Genomic DNA, 23,849 nt, shown 5'->3' on the forward strand with positions numbered 1-23,849 from the left:
ATTGTTTTTTTTGTGTGTTGCACAAGCATTGGCCCATTTGTCTGCAGGCATTGTTGGCAGTTTGTTGCCGCGTACGAGGAAAAAGTTTGAAGTCGAGCGTGCGGCTGCTGAAAAAACGTGTAAATTAGAAGGAGCCGATGCAGAAGGGGAGTAGATGTCAAGGCGTGAGTGGGAGGGGAAAAATAAAAAATCCGATTTGGCCACTCAGAAAACATGATTGTGTTGTAGTCGTTGGTTATCGGGATGGTCAAGGTCACTCGTGAGGATAATGCATTTTGTATATTCAAGTGGAAAATAATTGGTTCCACTATTGCAAAATCAAGTCGTTCCCATTTGCATATTGATATGTTCATCAATTACATTAGGGCAAAGCTCAATAGGAAGAAAACCGCTAAAAAGAGATGCGTTTTGACTCTTCTTTGAATGTAGGGGAGGAGATATGGTTAGCCTGGGTTGTTAGCAGAAATTAGAAGAGTCAACACGTTTTCATTGTAAAAAAAATTGACCTTAGAAACATTATTGGTTGCTTCTTGTTTCCTTGACAATCACTATTTTTCACAATTAAGCCATTTATTTTGTCCGGGTAATTCATGTACAGTACAGTCTCGTTATATCGATATTCTCGGGAGTCGGAAAAAATGTTGATATAACCGTACTATCGATATATCCGTCCTGCGCCGAACTGCATTAAAGGGGGGGGGGGGGGGGCAATACGTAAATGGGGGATCTTTGATATGGCATGTAATTTTCTATTATCTAGCATGCTTTTTGTACAGTAGTGAAGTGAAAAATAAACTTATGCATAAATTAAAAACATCTTTACACTTTTTTAATGACTATTTCCTTTCAAAAATGCAAACAATGCAAAATTCTCACGTTGTTCTATACACACGAAACCACGAATGGCAGCTATTACAAACATGAAAAACAGTGATTGTTGCAAGCGATAAAGATATCTGAATACAACACAATTAAATACATGGATGGAAAACAAAAACAACGTTTACATGACTTACGTTGCTGAACTATTCTGCGGCACGTCGAACTCTTTCGCGATGGAGGATTTGCTTCTTGTTGGATTCTCCTCGACAGCCACTATTGCCTTGTACTTCGTTCCGAGGTCACAATTCTTACGTTTCCCCATGGTGTAAATTGGTGTTGAACAACAGTACTGTATATAAGCTCTGCTACGCCTTTTTTATTGTGCTCGCTACGACCAAGTCACGTGACCAACGGCGCGACCGATACAGATTTCGATAATGGTGGTACTGTATAGAAACCCCTAAGCAAATATCGATTCACCTTAAACTGCTTTTGTATCGATATAAACATAGCTAAATGGCCGGCGGGAGATGAAAAAGAGCACCGTAGTAACCGGATTATCGTAATAACCATGAATCGTATTAAACGGAACTAATTATACATAAAAAGACTACAAATTCACCCGGAAAAAGGAAATAGTATCGTCATAAGCAGTATTATCAATATAACCGATATCGCTATAACGAGATTTTACTGTATGTGTAGTGTGAAATGTTTATGATTTTAATAAATGATAGAATTACTGTTAAAATTGTTAATATAGGCAATAGATTTTTTTAAATGGCTGTGTTTTTCACTCTCAGTTCGCAGTCTTATTTGAGAACACATAAGAAATGAACATGCTAACATTAGCTGACCTTGTTGCTAAAGTGTAAAATTCTACACAATGGTTTATTTTGTTTGTTTGCTAATCCTAAATTTCCACTCGGATGAAAATTGCATCTTGATGTCAACTATTTTGAGTGGTGTGTTCAGTGTGGCGAAAGAATAAATAAATAAATTGAATTGAGCCTTCCTGCCAGATGCTAAATGCTAACAGAATGTTACAAGATTACGTCTTGAGAAATAGCATTTCATAGTGTGCAACGCATTAGAGCCATTAGTCTGTTGTGGCTTTTCCGCCGATATTTTACATCACAAAATGAATTTAATGCAGATTGAAAAAATTTGGGACAGCATGATATTCATTCATTGCAAGATAGACAACAGGTAAAAATATTACATATGCTAGAAAGGGATCACTTAAAAACAAACATTTTGTTTACGGTAGATGAAACCTTTAAAAAAATGTCCCAGAAACTTTACAGAAATGTTTTCAGCTGTTAAAATTTCTTAAAACAGTAACAATTAAAAAAAATCTAAATCTCACTATACTAAATGCAAAATGAATTGATTTGACCCCAATTTTTATACAAAGATTACATGTAAATACAACCGAACTGGAAAAACTGGACTTCACAAATACCAGTCGGGCTGTATGCATAAGCTATAAGGATCCTTCTAATTTGCAAGTGTATAATTTTGGTTGTAAACATTGTAATTAATTGTGTTTGATTCGGTGTTGCTTGTGTGTACCACCAGAGAGAGCCCTTGTACCACTAATGGTATTTGTACCACACTGTCACCTAACTTGATTTTTTTTATGGCATTTTGTAATTCCAATCAAAAATCATTTTTCTCGTAATTTAATGCCCTTGTGAAAAGAGGAGTCCACCTGGGCATCCGCCGTTAATTGTTGCCATCCGCCCCTGGTCTCTGTGGCCTTAATGGTGCAGTGTGACGCTGCCTAATGTTCTCACATGAATGATTAAAGAGACTCAAGTCTTGCATTGGAAAGGGTTTGATATTCGGGTGTGCAAGAGCCGAATGAAACCAAGCCACGATGCTTGTGAGAGGAAGTTGTAACGTCCACCTTTTGGGTCGCGGATTTCCGATCTCAGAGGAGAGCGATGATGGTTGATGTGGCACATTAGCAATTCATAAGAGGCCTAGCGGCAGGATTTACGACGCACTGTAAATACACAGCAGAAGGCAGAACGGGACATACACTTTGTTCAACCCGGTGTGACGTTTTAATAAAGCCAGGTGCGCACACACAGGCGTGGCCATCTGCCTTGTCCCAAGTGGTCAAATGTGTGACCATACTGTAGTAGAAAATAATGTGAGGTCAGCCATTTGCATTATTCAATTTTAAGATTCAGAGTGTATGAGATGGAGCCCTGCTGCGAATAGCCTAAAACTGTAATTATCAACTCCTTATTAGTCTTAGTTTACCTTCAGGCTTTGGTATTAAATCCCGCCATCCAAGGAAAATAATGTGTAAAATGTTTTTTAATGACAAAAATATCCTTCCATCCATCCATCCATCACTTATTTGCTCACTTACATCAAAATAAGTAACAACAAAAACATTCAGTCATAATATCATTTTATACCCTAAATAAGAAAGGAATGCAAATTTCGTCACACTTTCCTCATCAATTATGAAGATTATTCTTTGACCACCTCAGGGTAGTGTAAGAAGCGGATATACTATATTGGAGATTCAGCTTCTCTTTTGGCTTTTCATGATGCCAATAATAAAGTAGATTTTTCTCAGAGGATAAAGAATTTATGACTGGATGTTGTGATTATTTCCTGTCTAAATGTGTTACTTCCCTGGACCGGTTCAGATCTTGGTAACTTAAAGCGTGTGCCATTGGAAAGTTTAGCATTAAGCTAGTGGAGGTTATGTGGTTGTTCAAATACACAATGTCATTGGTTTATCTTTAGTGTGACAGGAAACTACAACTGGGCCTGTCATTTACGTTTTTTTAAGAATATTTAAGCCGATAGTCACCTGCCGCCAAACAGTAAAGCAGTTTTGTAACTCATAGAATTGACCTGGCCCATCTGTCTGTTTGAAAAATCAAATGTGGCCCTTAAATACCAATATTTGCCCAATGAGACACTAAACAGACCAACTGCAGGCTCACTATTTGGGAAGCAATACTTCATAGTCATTATGTTTCGAAAGTGCTGCTAAAGTAATTAATAATCCGATTGCGAAGCATGAGTGAGACTGAGGTAAGGCTCGCGTCTCTCTCCTCTCCCGTCGTCACTGTAAGTCAATGTGACACCTCGCTGGTGTGGAAACGGCTAAGCCCCAAATTGAGTCAGTCAGTCAGACATTTGTCCCATTAATAATAAATGCTGGCCTGCCCCCTCCCTCCCTGTGATCCTCCGCCTCTTCACTCCATGCTTTTGTTTGGTCTGTCTTTTCTTTTTGATACCCATTAATGTCAAATGGCTTGCTTGTTGTCATCTTTTGATGCTTTTTGTGTGCTCTTGATTCTATCACCGCCTTTTCTTTGACAAATTGAGTTTTTTTTCAGCATTCTGTCATCTGATCCAAATGCCACATACATTACATGTCAAATGCAATAACTTGCAGTTATTGTCACATGGTTGTCCACTTTTTACTTATGTCTGCTCCCTGCTGACTATATCGACCCTTTTTTTTCCAAAAACTGTGTTTAAAAAAGAAAATCAAGTGTAACAGCAGCCATTCCTACGCTAAATAAATCATAAGCTAGCTTTTAGAAGCACGGGCCTCCCTGCTTTCATCATCATGTGAGGGGGGGAGCAAGAGTCATTTCTCCACTATACGACTGTAAGTCGTTAGGGATAATCCACATTACACAATTGAATGTTGGGTACATGAGTAAGAGTCTCAAGTGGTTTAAAAAGCAAAGGGGAAATCAAAAAAGCTTGCAGCTGTACATACTTTTAACCCATCAGGAGTAAAATGGGCAGTTGATTAAGCGATTTCTTTTGATTGTAATTTAAGTAATTACCAGGTTACATGAATAAAATTATTGTCATTACATTTATTTGCTGCAATACAATTCTATTTATTTATATATATATATATATATATATATATATATATATATATATATATATATATATATATATATATATATATATATATATATATATATATATTACATTACATTATACACACTCATAAAATAAATTGGGCACAATTTCAATCTAACTGGGGAGCAATGAGTATGTCCACGCCTGTTCTATGCATCTCACACTCACATCTCCTGAGCGGAAGACGTTCCAACCCCTTTTGGAAGAACTGCTACAAGAGTCCAGGCTGTGTGTGTAGGCTATTCCTACACTGTGAAACCCAACAAGTTGAAAGTACTCAAAATTTTTATGGCAACTGATTACGTCAAAATTTTTGAGTACAGTTTACTCAAAAATTTTGAGTACAGTTTACTCAAAATATTTGAATAGTTTACTCCAAATTTTTGAGTAGTGGAAATAAATGTTATGAGTTTGACTGAACTTAAATGTTATGAGTTTGAATGAACTCAAAAGATGGACTTTCAGTTTACTCTGTTTTCTTGTTATCTTAATTTTTAAGTTAAAATTAGGTTTCATATTTAAGCGTAACCAACTCAAATTTATGTTACCTGAAAAAATATATTCATGTTTACTGTACTTACATTTGCCTTCTATGTCTAAAAACAAAAACCCACCTCACATGTCTGTTTTAGTGCACATTTTTTTTTATTAAGGTTTAAAACAACCTTTGATAAAATATTCATGATAACAGTATCAAATGCACAGCATGTCCACATACCAAGCAGTTCTTTTTTAGTAATTAACACAACATCGTGATAAAGATGTGAAATAAACACAACAACAAAACAAAACAGAAAAAAATATATATATACTGTGCTGTTCTGTTAAAAAAATAAATTCTCTGACAAGCATATACTTGAATAAATACAAGAGAATACATTTCAATGTACTCGTCATAAGGTGCAAATCAAAGTAAAACTTACTAAAAACAAACAGTATTCATGAAATGAAAAAAGACATTTTGGTGAAATCCAGGTTTACACATCAAATTATGAATAGAAAATCAGTCACAAACAGTACATCAATGTTTAGGTATACAAAGCAGAGTAAAACTATGAAATTACTTATCCAGTGTTGTTTTGTTCCGTAGTATTGGAGGCACTGGCGCCTTCAATATTGCGGAACAAAGCATTTTTTAAACTTAGCAGGCGTGGTTTGAGTGGTCTGTTATCATCAAGACACAGCAGTGTTTTCTGAATGAAGGTGAATGTGTGGATTAATTTTTTGGGAGAATATAAATGCAGTGCATACATTAAACCAAAAAAGAGGAGGTGTGTATCAGCCAACCTGGGGAGACATCTCACAATAATGCCATCTTCTATCACAACAGAAATGCTGTTGGGGTTAAACAAGATGGCGCTAGTTGTCAGTTGTCACGGAGAGAAGTGCGACAGGAATGTTTTCAATGTCTGGATCCTCTTCCCACTGCAAAATACATGAATAGACATTTGTGTTAAGTCAGGCAATACATACATTGCATGTTTTGAAGAACTGTGAGTCATCTTCTCGTAGGTATGCATGGAGAGCACGAAGGGCCAGACTGCGTCTCGTGTATATCATGCTGTTCTTTATCAAAAGCAAGAGGAGATAAAAAGCAAAGTTTTAATTTGGGGAAAGCGACAGGAGCTTAACATTGCAGTACTTGTCTTCAGCATCTCAAACCCAAGACAGTGGCCTATGGAGACCTATGGAGAATTAAGTTTAGGTAAAATTCTGTTCAATATAAAAAATACATACATGTATTATTTTTAATATGATTCGGGGAATTAATCATGTAGCATTAATAAAAATGTAAACATACCTTAGATAATGGCGGTGTTACTCAATTTCCACCATGGGGCTAAAAGGTTCAATAGAAAAAACAGACAACAAATGTAATCATTTAATTTAATAAAACACCTTGATCCATGTTTACTTTTTAAATTGAATAAATAATCTAATTTACCAGATTAAATGATGCCATCAAGCCAGTCAGGTGTTTGCAGTTTGAAAAATGGTGTTTGCAGTTTCAAAAATACATTTAATTTTTTTTATGTTTACACATGAATGACCATTTAAAACTACACCAATTGTACAGAGTGATATTTCATTTGGCTAGCATTCTATTTACTTAGTGCCTTCTTAAAACGGCAGCACAACTGTTGCACGTTGAATTAGCATGACTTATTGTGCTGCCGTTTAAAACAGTTAACTCAAAGCACCAACCTGCTGGCGTTGCAGCATCTGTGTGGTGGATTTCGGGTGACCCTTATAACTTTTGAAGTTCATATTGGATTGGATTGGATTTGCCTTTATTAGTCTCGCAGTGGAGAAATTTACATTTCACAGCAGCAAAGTTATGAAAGAAAACCTAATAAAACCTAATTTAACACCCATTTGACTATTATTCGCGAACCTTCGCGGACACAAACATAATCAGAATCAGAATCAGAATCATCTTTATTGCCAAGTATGTAGAACACACAAGGAATTTGTTCGCAACTCGCAACTCGCAACACCCCGTGATAGATATTACTCCACCACCGCCCAAACAAACCTTCGCGGTACAATTCTCCTAATAACCCCGTTGTGTCTTTCAACAAACAAGAGACGTTTAAGAAACATTCCTACTTACCACAGAAGAGCTCGTAACATTAGGAGAAGTCCTTGGCTCGAGCGGCGGATATAATGCCCCAAACGGACTTTCCAAAATATTCCTTTCCTGTGGAGCGACTACAGCATTGACACACTGGGTCCTTGTAGTATACATATATAGTATATTAAATACGATTGTTTGTCTTTCCACCCTAATTTAAAATAAATAATCCGTCGGTCTCTGCCAGATTCAGCCGTTGAGAATTCAAATGGCGTCCAATGAGAGCACGCAGTGACGTCATCACGCAGCTTCCTGCCGTGAACTCAAAATGTTTGAGTAAACGATTGCCATGAACTCAAAAGTATTGATCGACTGCAAATTAAAAACGCAGGACTCATTCAAAAACTCAAAACGTTTGAGTAAACGATTGCCATGAACTCAAAAGTATTGATCGACTGCAAATTAAAAACGCAGGACTCATTCAAAAACTCAAAACGTTTGAGTTTTTGAAACAACAAATCGGCTTTTGAGTTGACTGACCTCAATGACTTTAAGTCAGTAGTACTGTTCGGGTTTACAGTGTATGATATCCAGTCGGAACTTCTCTTCCTCATACACGAATTAGGGCTCCTTCCCTGCAAAAGAGGTGACATTCCACACCTCTTAAGGTAGCTTTGTCGATAACCTCACTTCGCACCCGACACCTTTGACCTCTCCCATTGGTGGTGAGCCCATGGGAATGAGAACCCACGTTACCTCTTTGAGCTAAATCCCATGCATGTCGGCTCGGTCACCAGGCGCTTGCCCTCGAGCTCCCAATGACGTTGGTTTTTGAGCAAAGGAAACCAAGGTCCATGTTTTTTAGTTAGCACAAGGAGTCTTATGAGCCTTGCTTTGTCTGGTGCATCAGCAAGAACCCATGTGACTGAGGCGTAAAGCCCCAAACAACCTAAGCATCCAAAAACCCCTCCAACAGACCATAAACATCTCACAGAGCGGGGATATTTAAAATACGCATATTCTTTATTTTTCTCTTTCATCGTATTGCATTGAGAGGTATTCCCAATTTAACAGATATATATATATATATATATATATATATATATATATATATATATATATATATATATATATATATATATATATATATATATATATATATCAGCGATCTGAAATTTAATTTGTAAATATATACCCTGTATAGGAAATCACCATTTACTCTCTTTCTAATACTGCAGATTAAGTAGCTAAATGCTGTTTCTACATGAATAAAAATCCAAAATCAAAATATTGTGTGACATTTCGTAATATCAAGTCAAAATTATTGTTGAGAATTTAGAAAAATTATCAATAATTAGCCATTTTAATGCTTCTGAATCATCACTCATCAAAATAATAACAGTGACCGATTTTTTGGACGGTTTCCTCCTTGATGCCCCTTAAAACAGATTGTTTCCATATGTTTTTTTTTTTTTCACAGTGAACGGGGGATTTCCACAAAAGCGTTATACTTTTAATGTGGAAAAAGTGACTGCTTGCCAAATACTGTGCACAGCACCAACTCATAATGTAGCCTCAGTGAAATTATGTTCACCAAATCATCGGCCCTTCTTTTGGTTGTTATAAACTATAGATGCTTGTTGTGAAATAATTGTAATACATCTTACAGTCAAAATCTGAATGCGTATAATTTTTAATGCAGCAGTCGTTTATGACCAGTTTATAACATCATTATTTATTCCTCAGCTTGAATTTTTTTATAGTCTGTTTCTGTTTAAAATCAATGTAAAACTCCATTTTAAACAGTCGCCTCCCAATCAATTCTTGCTGGCGAATTGAGATGCATTCGGTGGCTCTGACCCCAGCGATGATTTTCCCGGGTGTTCATATCCGCACTGAGATGAAGATTGAATCAGATGCTGCCACAGTGAAAAATTAAAAGAGGAAATTTGCATGTGGCGTTGACTTTTTGTCCGCCGCTTAATGATTAAATGTCATCAATTTGTGATAGGCCAAGTCAGTTTGGAGAAGTAATAGTTAGATTGTTAGCATCTGTATTGACAAAACCTGTCCGGGACAAGGAAATGTTTTGGTTTAAAATAATTGGTAATTACGAGATGCCTGTTGCACACTAAATCAAAACACAAATACCTCAAGATACTAGTTAAATTTGATCTGTGACCATGCTTGTAACGCAGAGCCCGCTTATGTTAAATAATCTTTGCCTATTAAAATTAATGATGTCATTAACATGTTCCATAACAAGTAAAAAAGTGTTTGTGTTTCATTTTTTAAAACAAACCCTATAGTGTATAATAATATATAAACAAAGGGAAACACAACCAAAATGTGTTTCACAAAATTCAGCCACGAAGATGTAGCAGTAGTTATCATTCATTCTTCCGGACCACTTTATCCTCATTAGGGTTGTGGGGGGGTGCTGGAGACGATCCCAGCCGTCTTCGGGCACTAGGCAGGGGACACCCTGAATTGGTTACCAGCCAATCGCAGGGCACACAGAGACAAACAAACATCCGCGTTCACACTCTTACCACGGAACAATTTAGAGTGTTCAATTATCCTGCCGTGCATGTTTTTGGAATGTGGGAGGAAACCAGAGGACCCGGAAAAAACCCACTGGGGTCCGAGGAGAACGTGCAAATGCCACACAGAGAGGCCGGAGCGGAATTTGAACTCGCGACCTCTGCACTGTGAAGTCGGCGCGCTGACCACTGAACTACTGGGCCGCGACAGTATTTGTCTTTTGTTTTCATCGATTTATTTGAAGAGGATACATACTGTGTTTAGATATCGATTGCTTAAAGCAGTGGTTCTTAACCTGGGTTCGATCGAAACCTACGAGTTTGGTGAGTCGGTCTCTGGGGTTCAGTGGATCTTCCGCCACAGAGGTCCACCCCTCAGTCTAGTCTGCAGTTAGTAGGCAGAGTCATTGGTAGAAGGGTTCGGTGAATGAGGATGTCAAACTGGTGGGGTTTGGGGCCTCCAACACTGGCTTAAAGCAATATGACACTGGCACACAGATACTCTTTGTTATCCCCTCTATGGTATTTTGCTTTGTTTGTTAGCACTAAGATACAATGACGTTGTTGAAGAAAAGCTATGTCATGATTTTAAATATTCATTTTGTCATATCAGCTATGTCATGATTTTAAATATTAAATATGTAATTATCTGTTTTATGTTGTGCAACTGGAGGTGGCATTTTATTTGGTAGTGAGCGTCAAGTCAAAGCAAGAAAACTATATTATGTATTATAATATTGCATGCAATATCAAAAATTGTAAATTGATTCCTCAACCCAGCTTCAATACAGTCAATAAATGTCCCTGGCTTCCACTTGGAATGTAGTGGTGGCACTAAACCCAATTTTGGCACCTTGTGTTAGATGCGGGCCTGTTTGTCTTTCCATATGTTGCCGTCATTTCACGCTTCATCAAGTCCAACCGAGCATGCCAACATGGTGGAACAAGCATGTACACGCACGCCATCGTGGAACGTTTCCCGCATTGTGTTCATACGTAAACGCAAAATGCTTTGAGGAACCCAGACTATATCCTGCATGATTTGTGACACAATTTACCATGCTAAGATTTAGGGCTTTGCAATTATTTGCATTCAAATCAACATCACAATGGAGGAGAATGCAATTTAACTCATTCACTTCAATTCCAAAATGTATTCGGGAAGTGGAGCACCATTTCCGAATGTATTCAGGCTTTTGTTTTTCTTGCAGAGGGTGCCGATAAAGCGCTGGTCAGACTTCTGGCAATGTTTTCCCTCCCACAAGGGGGCAGCATTTGCCTTTTGTTCAGTAGCCCGCATTTCAAGCTCAGATACCTCCCGACCCATTTAACTTAGGAATTAACCTTTTTTTCCTGATGAAGAAGAGAGTCTAAGGTTTCTTATTCCGCATTGAATGTTTATGTAGTCCTAAAACTCAAAATTCTGTGGGTCCTGCAATTTGAGAGAATATGACAAAGACCCTGGAGTGGACACATTTCTGCATATCGTCTGACAGTGAATGAGTTAATTTCAACCTGCTTCATTTCGATTAGTCACTATGCTTATGTTTGTGTATATAGTGTTGCTCTTTCGGACTCACTCAATAGTGGATTTTTTTTTCTCAATATTTTTATGTTTCGCGTTGACAGGATGCTTGCCCTATTTTTTGTGGAAATGCATTGGCAGTATATGATCACCTATTGAATATTTTTTGAGGTGTTAAAAAACACACAAGGGCAAAGCAATCGTTGCTAATTTCTGGCAATCGATCGCACGGCCATCACGGTAACAGATATGAGCCACCCACTAACGTGCGACTTGTGATTCTGAGGCAAGCGCGTGCGCATATCTTGTCCTGGGTTAATCCAGTTAGTGCGCCCCGTAAGTGACGGCTCCCCATGTGATGATGAATGGTAATTTAGATTTAACATTACCGGACTAACGAGCAGCGCAAATTAGTCAGACGCAAGGCCGGACAGCTCGCACTTGGTGAGCCGGCATGGTGCATGCCAATGAGGCCCCTGGCACTCATGAGACGTGTAGTGTTTTAATAGATGCGTGCACACACTCAAATAGAGACAATGTGTGTGCACGCCTGTGTGTGTGGGTGTGGTTAATGAGTGCTGGAGAGCGATTTGTCGTCCTAATATGGAACTGATTAATTAATCATTATTCAAATGTGCAAAGCAGTTGGATTACATGGCTTTTTCCCTTCATTGATCATCATCTTTATCCATTTTCTTCCTTGCCTGACAACAACGATTAATGCCGCTGATAATCTTTTTTTTCCCCTCCCGTATAAATATGCTTTCATTTTTCATAAATGTCTTTAATTTGCGTGTAAATGCTCTCAGACTAAAGCAGGTGGTATCACGGCTGACCATTTGTCAGTAAGGGGGATCAGAAATGAAGAAAAATGGGCAAATGTAATTTTACATTTTTTAATGCTCCCATCATTTATCAAATATGTAAATCATCACAATAATGTGCATATTATAATTTTATGAATACTGTACATTGGTGTCTAACTAAGCGTGTGAATTTAATATAATAACGAATATGGGAATGTGCTGGAGCGACAGTGAAAATCAATCAAATATGACAGGCATAGGATGAATCAGTCAAAGAATATCTTTATTGTAACTGAATAAAGACATAAGCGTACGAGAAAAAAGCACGATGGATTCCCGTTTTCAAGAGTAACATTTAGATGCAGGAAAATAAAACATACATTTCATTGTGAAAATTTGTAGCAGTAAAAAAAAGTAAAGTAAAGTAAAGTTTTACTCGGGCAGTCGTGCGTAATAGATTGTTAATAATACCCAAAGTTATAATGGTATGTGGGTAAAGTAATCGTTTTTTTAAGATCAAAACAACAATGTCAGTCAATTTTGTGAATAACATTGGAGCAATGAATATAACATTATAATTAAAAAAAAGTAAAGAAATAGTTTTTTTTTTCCTGAAAACAGAAGAATACATTGATTTGGGTTGCGAGTTTAGTATTGTGAAGTAGTGGAACAATCAACAATGAAACCTATAGCGTATACCTAATTCTATATTTGGCAAAAGTATACAAAAATAATCCAAAACTATATGTCCACATTCAAGATTAAAATAAACAGCAGATTTGTATTTTATTTCAATTAAAGTATTCCTTAATTAAATACATAAATAAAATATTCATAAATGTATGGTTTTGCAAAATAATAACGGAAAAATAATTATCAGAATAAATTATTTGCCATTCATTGACTTCAATCATAAAATGGCAATTTTAAAACTGACATTTAGAAATGCATTTACTTTTAAAATAATGTTTTGTGTCAAAATGAAGCATTAATGTGGGAAAGAAATGATTAAGATGTAATTGCTGTACTATTTCTTCATTCACATAATTTTTCACAAATTATTTTTGAACTAGACATATTTTTTTCCTAGCGTGGCTTAATGACCCTGAACAGACAACTTTACATGGCATGTACCTTGTATTTATTCATGTAATTCCAATGGCTCTTGTTCTGATGCCATAACCACAACACATATGACAGCAAGGAGTCCTGGGCTAATTTTAACCTCCATGGGGCTAGTTCGAGGTTCTTTGACCAGACGTTTTTTTTCACCTCCTCCCCAAATTTCAACTGATGATGGACTTTGACAGGAAGCAGCAATGTGACACGTTGATGGATGGAGGAAGTATTGACGTGACGCTTGGCCAAACTAGCGCAAAGGCACGCGCATTTGGTAACCCTCTCAAAAAGTCAGCTGAGCCTAAAAAGGGAAAAAGCCGTGGCTGCATAATTTATGATCACTTTCCTCCACTGGCGGCAGAGAGATGATGTACAACTGTGTGTGTGTGTGTGCGTGTGCGTGTGCGTGCGTGTGCGTGTGCGTGTGCGTGTGTGTGTGTGTGTGTGTGTGTGTGTGTGTGTGTGTGTGTGTGTGTGTGTGTGTGTGTGTGTGTGTGTGCGTGCGTGCGTGTGCGTGTATGTGTATGTGTGTTTGATTAGCGGACTAGCTATAGCAGCAAATTTCATAAAGTAGAGAGTGGCATGGCGCAAGGTGACTTTCATTGCAGTTTGTCCCCAAATGCACACGCTTGCATACACATGTGCATCTACTTTATGCCCTATTAACTCAAAATCATTATCAAGACCAGCCTATGTTGTTGTTCAGCTCTTTGGTCAAATTTAGACTGCATAAATATTCCCGTTTTATTTCAAAGAGCCTCCAAAAATGAGTGGTGTGGGTCATTTTTTCTTGAGCAGCTTTTAAAGGGTTTACATCGTAAAGCTATTTTTTGTCGCGGGCCACATTGTAGTTATGTTTTCCTTTGGAGGGTTGGTGTGAATTTTGCGAAACCATAAAAATGTTGAATCACCTCCATATGTCACATGCACATAGCACACAACAAATTGATAAATAACTAATTTTCATAAATCAATATTTATTTGCACTAACTTCTTCTAAAAAATGTCGAATATTCACTCCAGTAATATTGTATGCTTGAATCTCATATTTTCATAAAATATGTTGATGATTGATTTGATCAATTTTCCATGGATAATCTCATTATTATTGAGTACAGGTACGGAATCTGTACTTTTTAATGCAACCTTCGAAACCCATCCCGCAAGTCGGTAACATGACGCGAGGAACAGATGCCTCTGAAAATAATCTATCAGTCTCGTAATGGTACTAAAGTGGGTGATTAGGATGAAAACCTTTAATTCAAATGTGCTGATGAGCATTACACTTTAATGACATCAAAGCAGGGAAATCATCACATACGCACACATAAATGCACAAAAGTTGTTGTGGGCTCCACTTTCACAGCTGCTCATGCAGTACAAGTACCACTTATAGTGACTGATGAATGTCAGTGGCATCGCACAGGAGGAGGCAAATGCTATTAAATATAAAAAATGTACAATGACAGTCAACCTTTTTCTTTTCATGTGATTCCGATCCTAAGATATTCATTTCAGTAGTTTGTTGCTACAAAGGCTACAGCCAAACCAAATTCAATCATAATCCCTTTGTATCGAACTGCGTTGAAAGGAACCGTTGTTTAATCGTATTGCACTCCATGCATTGAGATGTGTCTCAAATCATCTTTTATTGAAATGAGGCACGCCTCCTAATAGATACAGTACACATCAAGGACGGGCTACTTAAATGCTGGAGGAGCCACCATTTTTCATCAGTGATACTGAGGGATGGGGGAGGGGGGGTTCTGATGCAAAGATCTTACCTATTCAAACATTCCAATTCAAGGATGACTCAGAACTACTGAACAGCAAATCAACAAAGAGTGCACAAAGGAATTGTGTGCATCTATTCACAAACAAAATGAACATTCTCGAAATACCCAGTCATTCTTTGTGAAAACTGCTCTTATTACTAGCCGCTAGTAACAACAGCATACTGGCCAGAGCGAGCACACTGTATCAGTCGCGAGCTGCATAAGCAAATACATTGTTTTGGATTTAATAGCATTTTTTTTCAACACACAATGGCGGAATGAGGAGAAGAAATGGATTTGATTACAGATTTATTATGAAAGTCATTTTCAAGACGTACTTTTCAAGAAAAGTGGGACATCATTAAGAAAGGTTGGACTTGCAAAAATAGCAAATGATATTGCAATTTTATGGAGTTATTACGGATGCTTCGCCATCCTTCGCCAATCATCTTCTCTGTTGTGTGAAAGACTGACTTCTGATCCCATCTCATGAATCCACGCGTTGATTATAAAAACTCGAACCGTTTAATGACAGTATTTCTTTCTTGACAAGTTATTTCCTGGCTAAATAAAATATACCCTTTCGGTCATTACAGCACGTGTAGTAAATCACACCACACCTTTTTAGAGTGGGAGCTGTGTATTGATTCGGACGTAGCACTACTGAAGGCCTAAGGGTGACATGCATGACCTGCCACAGAATAAAGGGCAGTAATACACTCAATGGAAGCGTAACCACGTGTTTATTGCCATCGAGTAGTGAATTTTGAGATTACAATTGAAAATTATGCAATGGAACCCTAATTGCAAAGGATAAGTCAGCTTGTATTGATATCGATGCCTGATGAAATGCACTGAATGTTTGTAAACACCCCCACCCAAAACATAAAAAGCAGAGATTCAGCCCTCTCCTCCTCCAAAAATATTGATAAGAATGTTGGAAACAAAATCCATGAATATGTGTACTGACAGGTGCCAAAACATGAGTAAGCGAGGGCTGCTGCAGTTGAAGTAAACATGCTTATAATAATTCATAACCCACCCAAGAAAAAAATAATTATAATCAAGGGGCCAGTCATAATGTGCATACTGTGGGCTGCTAGTTTCAGCCCATCCCCAAACCGATTGAGGTTTGAAAAAACGGATGCCTGAATGGCCATTAAGTGACGCTGCTTTGGCAACAGCAAGATTGATATCTGCTATTAAAAACAATTGGTCCATAAATGCTGTCGAAATGATCGGCAGTCTGGCAGATGCTTGATGCTCGTCATGCCCAAACAATGACTGGCGGGCGTGCAAACGAACGAGTCGTAATATGTTGCTCCACAAACTCTGCAAGTATATCCAGTGATGATTTGACCATTTTATGGTTGCAGGGTACCGCTAACTCGCCTTTGGCTTTTTCTTTCCGTCTTTAAGGATTTCAAGCCATCCATCCATTTGACCCTTAGTGTCACTTCTGTTGATGGTGTCGTGCTCAACTGGATCACTGTAACAATGTAAACAATCGCAGCAGTGCAGATTTCTGCTGTTGACCCCGCGTTTTTTATTTTAATGAATTTATTTATTTTGCCAGTCAAGGGGATTTGGAGGGTACGGAGAGTTCACCGTCATTTCAGATCACCCTACTCCACTTTTGGTGTTTTTTTTCCTTCAACTGATGGACTCGGTTGAAATGGAGGAAATCATTGTTTCTGGCTTTTCCCGGAAAAGAAAAAGACACCAGTAAGGCGCCTACCAGAAGAGCTGAACTTTATTCGGAGTCAATCAGAGCCATTTTTTAGTCATGGCATGTGGCATTCTTCCTTCTTTTTCTTCCATACTGCCCCAATTCATACTTGGCAACCTTCCATTTTCCAGTCATCTTTCTTCCTTGTTTCCTTGCTTCCTTTAATTATCTTGATCATATCTTCGTTCCTCTCTTTGTGTTTTCATTTCTTGCTCCCTTATGTTCCTGTTCCTTTTTGCCTTCCCTTCTATGCTCACTCAATTCAGACTTCCCTATTTGAAGTCTTTATTTCCTTTTGCTACTAACCTTTCTTCTTTCTTTAAAGCATTGTTGATACTCTCCCACCGCACGCCGTCTTCACACTCGCCATCCTACCTTCCTTGCTTGGCTTTCTCCTCTTCTCATAATCCATTCTATCTAACTGCACTCCTTCTTTCCCTCTCTCCCTCCCGCCATTCTTGTGCTAAACCACACGGAACTGCTAAATGACCACCATCTAGCATCTCCCCGTGTCCTCTGTGTCAGCTAATAGGAAGCAAATCTCTGTGGTTTCCATCACCAACATTTTTTTTTTTGCCGGTGGCGCACTCAAACTAATCATTTATGCACTATGTCAAACAGACGCATAGAATTGAGTCATTCTTCCTAGAACATTTCGTTTGCGGATGACAGTCGCTCCTGTAGTCCTTGTAGCAGTTGAAATGCTGCCCCCGCCACTGCAATATTTTCAAAAGTGATAACATCTCAAAAATGAATTCAGCACGTATGCGGTTTGATCGAGTTCACAAACAGCGTAAAAGGCAACTTTGTGCACGTCTGATGTGAACTTAAAAGTGCGGCAAAGCTGTACAAGTGGCCGTAAATAACTCGACCGCTAATGATCTCGGGCCCTGAGGCGCTTTTTAGCCTTCAAACACTTGCAGCTTTCCCAGGGTGGTTTCCAATGGCAACCTTGTGGAAGTCCATTACGGGACAGCATGCGTGACCATCACTTAACTGTATTAAACTGGCACACATATACTATCCGGACGCATCTCCGTGATGTATATGATTACCGAAAAAGTGTTGATTTCAAATAAATACATAAATAAATAAATAAATAAGCAAATGCTTTTTACTGTGACAACCCATTAACTCCTCAACCTAAAGCTTCTTAATAGCTGTTTCAGAATCAGAATCAGAAAACCTTTATTCGTCCCACAAAGGGGAAATTTGCAAATTTGTAGACCTTTGTGGAATCAAAGGTCAGAATCATCTTTTTTGGCCAAGTATGTAGGACACACAAGGAGTTTGTCTCTGATCGAACACGCTGCACTCGTATCATCATGAAAACGACATGACATATAAGTATAGAGGACACTAAAAAAGGCTAATCTAATCTAATATAATTTCTTAATGTTATTGGTACCTCCCAGGAACAACTGTGAGACAATTTGCAAAGTATCAAACAGACTGTGGTTTAAGTGAGTACAGAGCTATAGCAACAATGATTATCACGGGATGCTGTTGCACAGGGTTGTGCAGAATTGTAAAGAGGCACTATACCGTTATATTTGAGTCACTGTTTAGAGAGTTTACGGCTAGGGGAAAGAAGCTGTTTAAATGTCTGCTGGATTTGCCGCACATGGATCGGGAGTGCCTGTCTGAGGGAAGTAGCTGGAAGAAGTTGGGTGGCAGGGTGCAGAGGGTCCAGTAGGATTTTCCGCACTCTTGTCTTGAATTTTGCACTGTGCAAGTACTCGAGAGTGAAGGGCAACAGAAATGGCAATGATCAAAAGACAAATCAACATAAATCAAAAAACCTGATGGACTGCAAAAGTAAAAGTGGAGACTTTTTTGGGGGGGCTGGATCGGCATCAAAGACATTTTTAGGCGGTCATAAAGCCATCTCCGATTCAAATTTGCTGTTGATCACTGTAGTAACCACACAGATAATTGATGTGTGGTATGAGGACTGAAAATCATTGTTAGTGAATACATACATAATTGTAATTGTAAAATATCTGTTGAATTAGCAATCAAGTGTTTGGCATTGCAATGTATAAATGAAAGGACGAAAACATGACATTTGATTTCTGTACCTTCCCAGCAAATGGGCTTGTCACTCATAAAGCGCTTTTCTACCTCGGGTACTCAAAGCGCTTTACATTGTTGCCTCATTCAGCAACTGATGATACGGCATCAGGAGCAACTTGAGAGTTCAGTATTTGGCTCAAGGACGACAACACTTCAACATAGTTGCAGGGGCCATCAACCTCAGGTTTGACAAATGACCGCTCGGCTACTGAGCCATGTATTTTTAATGTGATTATTGGATGTACTGTACTGAAATATAATTCAATCAAGTGCTGAAAATGTGACTTTGAAAGGTATGTGCACTCTTCAATCTGTGGCGATCAGCAGCTTTACAGTACTGACCGACTCAGCAGGAAAAGAGGTCACAAATATCTTCCTTTTATTGTTTCCTTCTGAAGCCCAAGAGACAAACATTAGTATTTATATTTAGTGAGATCCATCATCCATTCACAGGGGTCATCACGTCATTCATTCACTTTTGGAACGGAGTGTCTGACCACACATGAGCAGACTGCAAAGGTGGAGGGGCTGAAGCAATGCGTGAGCAGTGGTGTGTGTGCGTATCACCCCCTCCCCTGTCATCCCCCTCATCTTGATGCGTCTAATGAGGCCCAGGCCAAGATGTTGAGAGCTCTTCATCAAACTCAAATAGCCCTTTAAGCTCTTTAGATAGTTGAAGCCTTTTCAACGCGTCTGTGGGAAAAACCCGACAGACAGCAATTCCTGCTTGCTTTTGGCTCAGGGTAACTGCAGACTTGGATTTATTTAATTATATCTTATACAGTAAATGCATCAGCTTTGTTTTTTTTATTTCCCTTTTTTATTTCATATATGTTTTAAACTTATTTTTCATTTTTCACTGGTAGCGCACTGACAAACGGATGTCTAAATTTCCGAATGTTATGACGTGGGCCAGCATTGTCATGAATATCTAAATCAGTAGGCTTCATTTGTTTTACAGTGCTAAACAAAGATTTTAGGCTATGCTGCGTTCAGTGTCGTCACTACACCACAATATTACACACGACAGACTGCACGAGTAGGGCCATACCAATATTGATCATTTGATGCCGATTCCAATACAGGATTTGAAAGTATACATTTTGAATAATCAATGTATCATCAAATCAAAAGACAAAGCCTATAGAAGGGGAATTTGAAAAAAAAGTCATGCATTTAAATTATGGTTGAACATTAATCGGCCGAAAATAAAGGCTCATTTTGCAAATAATAATAATAATAATAATAATAATAATAATAATAATAATAATAATAATGCATTTTTTGGAAGCGCTTTTCATTAATACTCAGACATTTTACAAGAGCTTAAAATGCAGGATAGAAATGTCCACTTTGAGACAAGTATACACAAATTATAATGAACACATTAAGATGAACAAAAAAAGCTATACATACATACAAAATAGGGAAAAAGAGATCAATTTCGGTGAATTTATGAAAGATCTTATCTCTCTATACTGCACTTGAGTATTCTACCCTACACTACAGTTTTGCTGCTTTGTTTTTTAATCAAGTTTGTGGTTTCCTACTACCATGATAGCGCGCACAACGTCTGATTCAACTCTTCACTGCTTTCCACTCTGCTACGCTCTTTAGGTATTACCTGACACAATGCCAGTCATTTCATGACTGCTCTATGGAGCAAAACCACTTAAACACTTCTTGGATGAACCATATAAAGGGTATCTGACATGGTTATGCTTTGAGAACATCTGCTCACAGATGAGAACAAATTCTGAAGATCAAAAGTGAGAATGATTGTATCGAACGAAAACTCAATGTTGGTAATCAGTGCCATCGTAAAGTTGTGTTGTTGTATTTGGCCCTTAATTCAGGCGCTGACCATGTGTATCGACCTGCGTCTGACGAGCCGTATTCAGCGTGGTAGGGAATAATGGAAAATTCACTTTATTATACACGCACACTCGTTTTATTAACACACGCATGCACAGAATCACTCTGAGTCTTCATTGGCAGACATTGTGGAGCCTGCAAATTAAATGAATTACATGTTGATTATGCACAAAGAAACATGACTGATAAATAGTGCAACTTCACTTAAAATAATCTATCTTTTGTTTTTGATGAATGCGAGCCAAACAAACATCCATCGATCCATTTTACCCCGAACCGGTTGCTCACCAATCGCAGGGCACACAAAAACAAACAACCATCCGTGATCACACTCACACCTAGTGACAATTTAGAGTGTTCAATCAGCTGCCATGCATGTTTGTTGTTTGTTTGTTTGGTTTTTTTTGGGGGGGGAATGTGTGAGGAAACCAGGAATACCAGAAGAAAACAAACGTAGAACCAAATAGAACATACATTCACACAGAGAGGCCGGAGCTGGAATTAAACCCGGTACCTCTGCACTGTGAGGACGACCCGCTAACGACGGGATGACCGGACCACGGAAAAAATACAATCCCATCTAAATGTATTCAAAAATGAAGCTAAAGTCAAGTAGGAGGTGTGAGGAGTTGGCGCACTGGGCTGTCAGTTGACTGTTTCGGTGGGATTGCATTGTTGAATGCCTTTTTTAAGACTGTCTGTGTGTGACAGACTGCAGATGTTTTCTCTTACTGTTGCTGCCCGAGCGCATTTTAAATAGTGCGTCACAAAGTGTGCGCCTTTCTGTCTGGAAATAGCAAGGTTCTCCGGATTATACTGCCCCTAGGTGGCCAAAATGTGTGCGCCAGAACAAAGTGTCCAAAATTATTTTACATCATTTTCAATGAACTTTAGGGGGTCCCCCGCCTAGTGCCCAAAAATGGCTGGAATAGGCTCCAGCACCCCCGGCGACACTAATGAGGATAAAGATGTCTGCAAAATGGATGCGCATTTCTTTTTTATATCGCGTACAATCTGTATTTTTTGCTTCAAAAAATCCTCGTTTGTTTTTCTAATGTTGACAGTGCCATTAATATCATTAAGGGAAAATAATGTTAATTGTCAGGGAACAAATTAATCTCTCAAAGAATTACTTCATAGGCAAAAAAATATATTTTCAAAACATGAAATTGATGGAAATTGATATGTACAACAAACATTTTCCAATATGAGCTCCAATTCGATTTTTACACATCTGTGATATTATTGAACGGATCGAATTCTTCTGCACCCCACACAAAAAGAAGTAAACCACACATGACAAAAATGTGTTGTTTTAATTTTTGGAGTAAAAAAAATGTCCTTAGCTTTGTGCATCTGTGTACATTTCTGGATTCCGAGGCTCAATATCGCCTTGATATAAACCAATCAAAGCACTAAAAGTGGAATTTATTATTTCCCAAAAGCATAACAGCATTGTTTGCTGTTCACATTAATTCATAGCTAAAATGGGTCCATTGTGTGGCACTGCTGGAAGTTGATGAGAGTTTTGAAATGTATTATTATTATTATTATTATTATTATTATTATTATTATTATTATTATGACTCTCAGTGTCATATTATTTGTTATTTAGTTTATATATTTTTTTTACCATATGTTACTTCCGGGTTGAGTACACGCTGGCGCGTGTGGCTGCCACTGCTCACCGGCAGAAAAAATATCCTGTGACTGTTAAGTGTCTTTGAGAGTTTTTAAAGGCGCTTATAAATGAAATGTATAATAATAATAATAATAATAATAATAATAATAATAATAATAATAATTATTATTATTATTATTATTATTATTATTATTATTATTATTATTATTATTATTATTATTATTATCAATGGCACGGTCAAATGGAGTGCATTAATTGGCAAACAGCAGGGGCGCCGTTGTTCACTCTCAATGAGAACGCTCGACAATGAGACGAGGTATAAGTACAATCATATTTGCTTCTTTAAGTATTTGACTTGTAATTCTTTACTGTAGTCAATGAAGAAATTCAAAGCGATTCAAATTGGAATCTCAAGGAATGTCCTGGTCATTTTGAACTTCGAATGTGCAAGTTAAAAACATGTTTGTTTGTTTTTTTTGTGAAGGTCCTCGCCGGTTAATTTGCAGCTGGATTTTTCCTTGTTAGAATCTTTTGGGTGGTTCTCGAAAATGTTAAAATAGAGCTGTTTGGTTAATAATATCAGAATCAGAAAATCAGAAAACCTGATTTTCTGATGTTTTAATGATATCTGATTGCAGATGCATGTGATAGTTGAATGGGCCTATCTGTGTCCAGTTTACTGGAGCTAAACACACTGGCTCATACCCTGGAATTTTGCGGACAAACTGCAACCTGACACAAACATTCTAATTCAGTTTGCTTTTTTTTTACTTTCAACTGAGACAGTGCTTCAAAATGTGCTCAAGTGCGACAAACATGAACTCGCCTCGGCAGAATCAACAGTAATAATTCAACAGTAATTCCATTCCCACCGAGAAATCGTTTGTGTATTTTCCGCCGACTGCCCGCACAGCTCGCACTTAATGCTTTTTGCGACAATATAAACAATGCGTTAGCCAGTCTGAATGTGAGGTACTTGTGGCGTCAACTGACATGAAACTTGATATTTAAATGATCTTTGCTGTTTATTTTGACTAATTCGGACCAGTCACAACTGTATTAAGGCAGAAATGTTTAAGTGTCGTGGTGGCGGGAGAAACTGAGTGGGAGGAAACTTGACAGGGAAATTGTCGTAAGGGGGAATGATTGTTATTCTGCAATTAAATTATATAGACTGCTTGGAATCACCCCCTGACAGGGCCGACCAGTGTGTACGTGTGTGTACTAGTGTGTACTTGTGTGTATTTGGAAGTGGCCGAGTGTGAAACTCGATCTCCCCACCAAGGCCACAGAGGCTACGCCAGCCGGGAGAATGTGGAAAGCAAGTCGGAAGGACGGGGAAATTAAAGAGAGCAAGAAGTTGTAAGATCAACAGTGTGGGGCGCACAGTGTATTTTGGGGATGAGTGGGTGATAGCGTAAACACGGAAACTCCAGCGTAA

The 23,849-nt window shown here is 38.2% G+C and overlaps 1 protein-coding gene across 2 annotated transcripts in view; it reads left to right on the forward strand.

Annotated features, from left to right (window-relative positions):
- Window positions 1–23,849, forward strand: part of slit3 (slit homolog 3 (Drosophila)) — a 255,779-nt gene that overhangs the window by 150,314 nt on the left and 81,616 nt on the right. The window lies entirely within an intron of this gene.

The sequence above is a fragment of the Hippocampus bargibanti genome, linkage group LG02 (assembly GCF_051943395.1).
Source record: "Hippocampus bargibanti isolate YZ-2025 linkage group LG02, ASM5194339v1, whole genome shotgun sequence".
Classification (NCBI taxonomy): Eukaryota; Metazoa; Chordata; class Actinopteri; order Syngnathiformes; family Syngnathidae; genus Hippocampus; species Hippocampus bargibanti.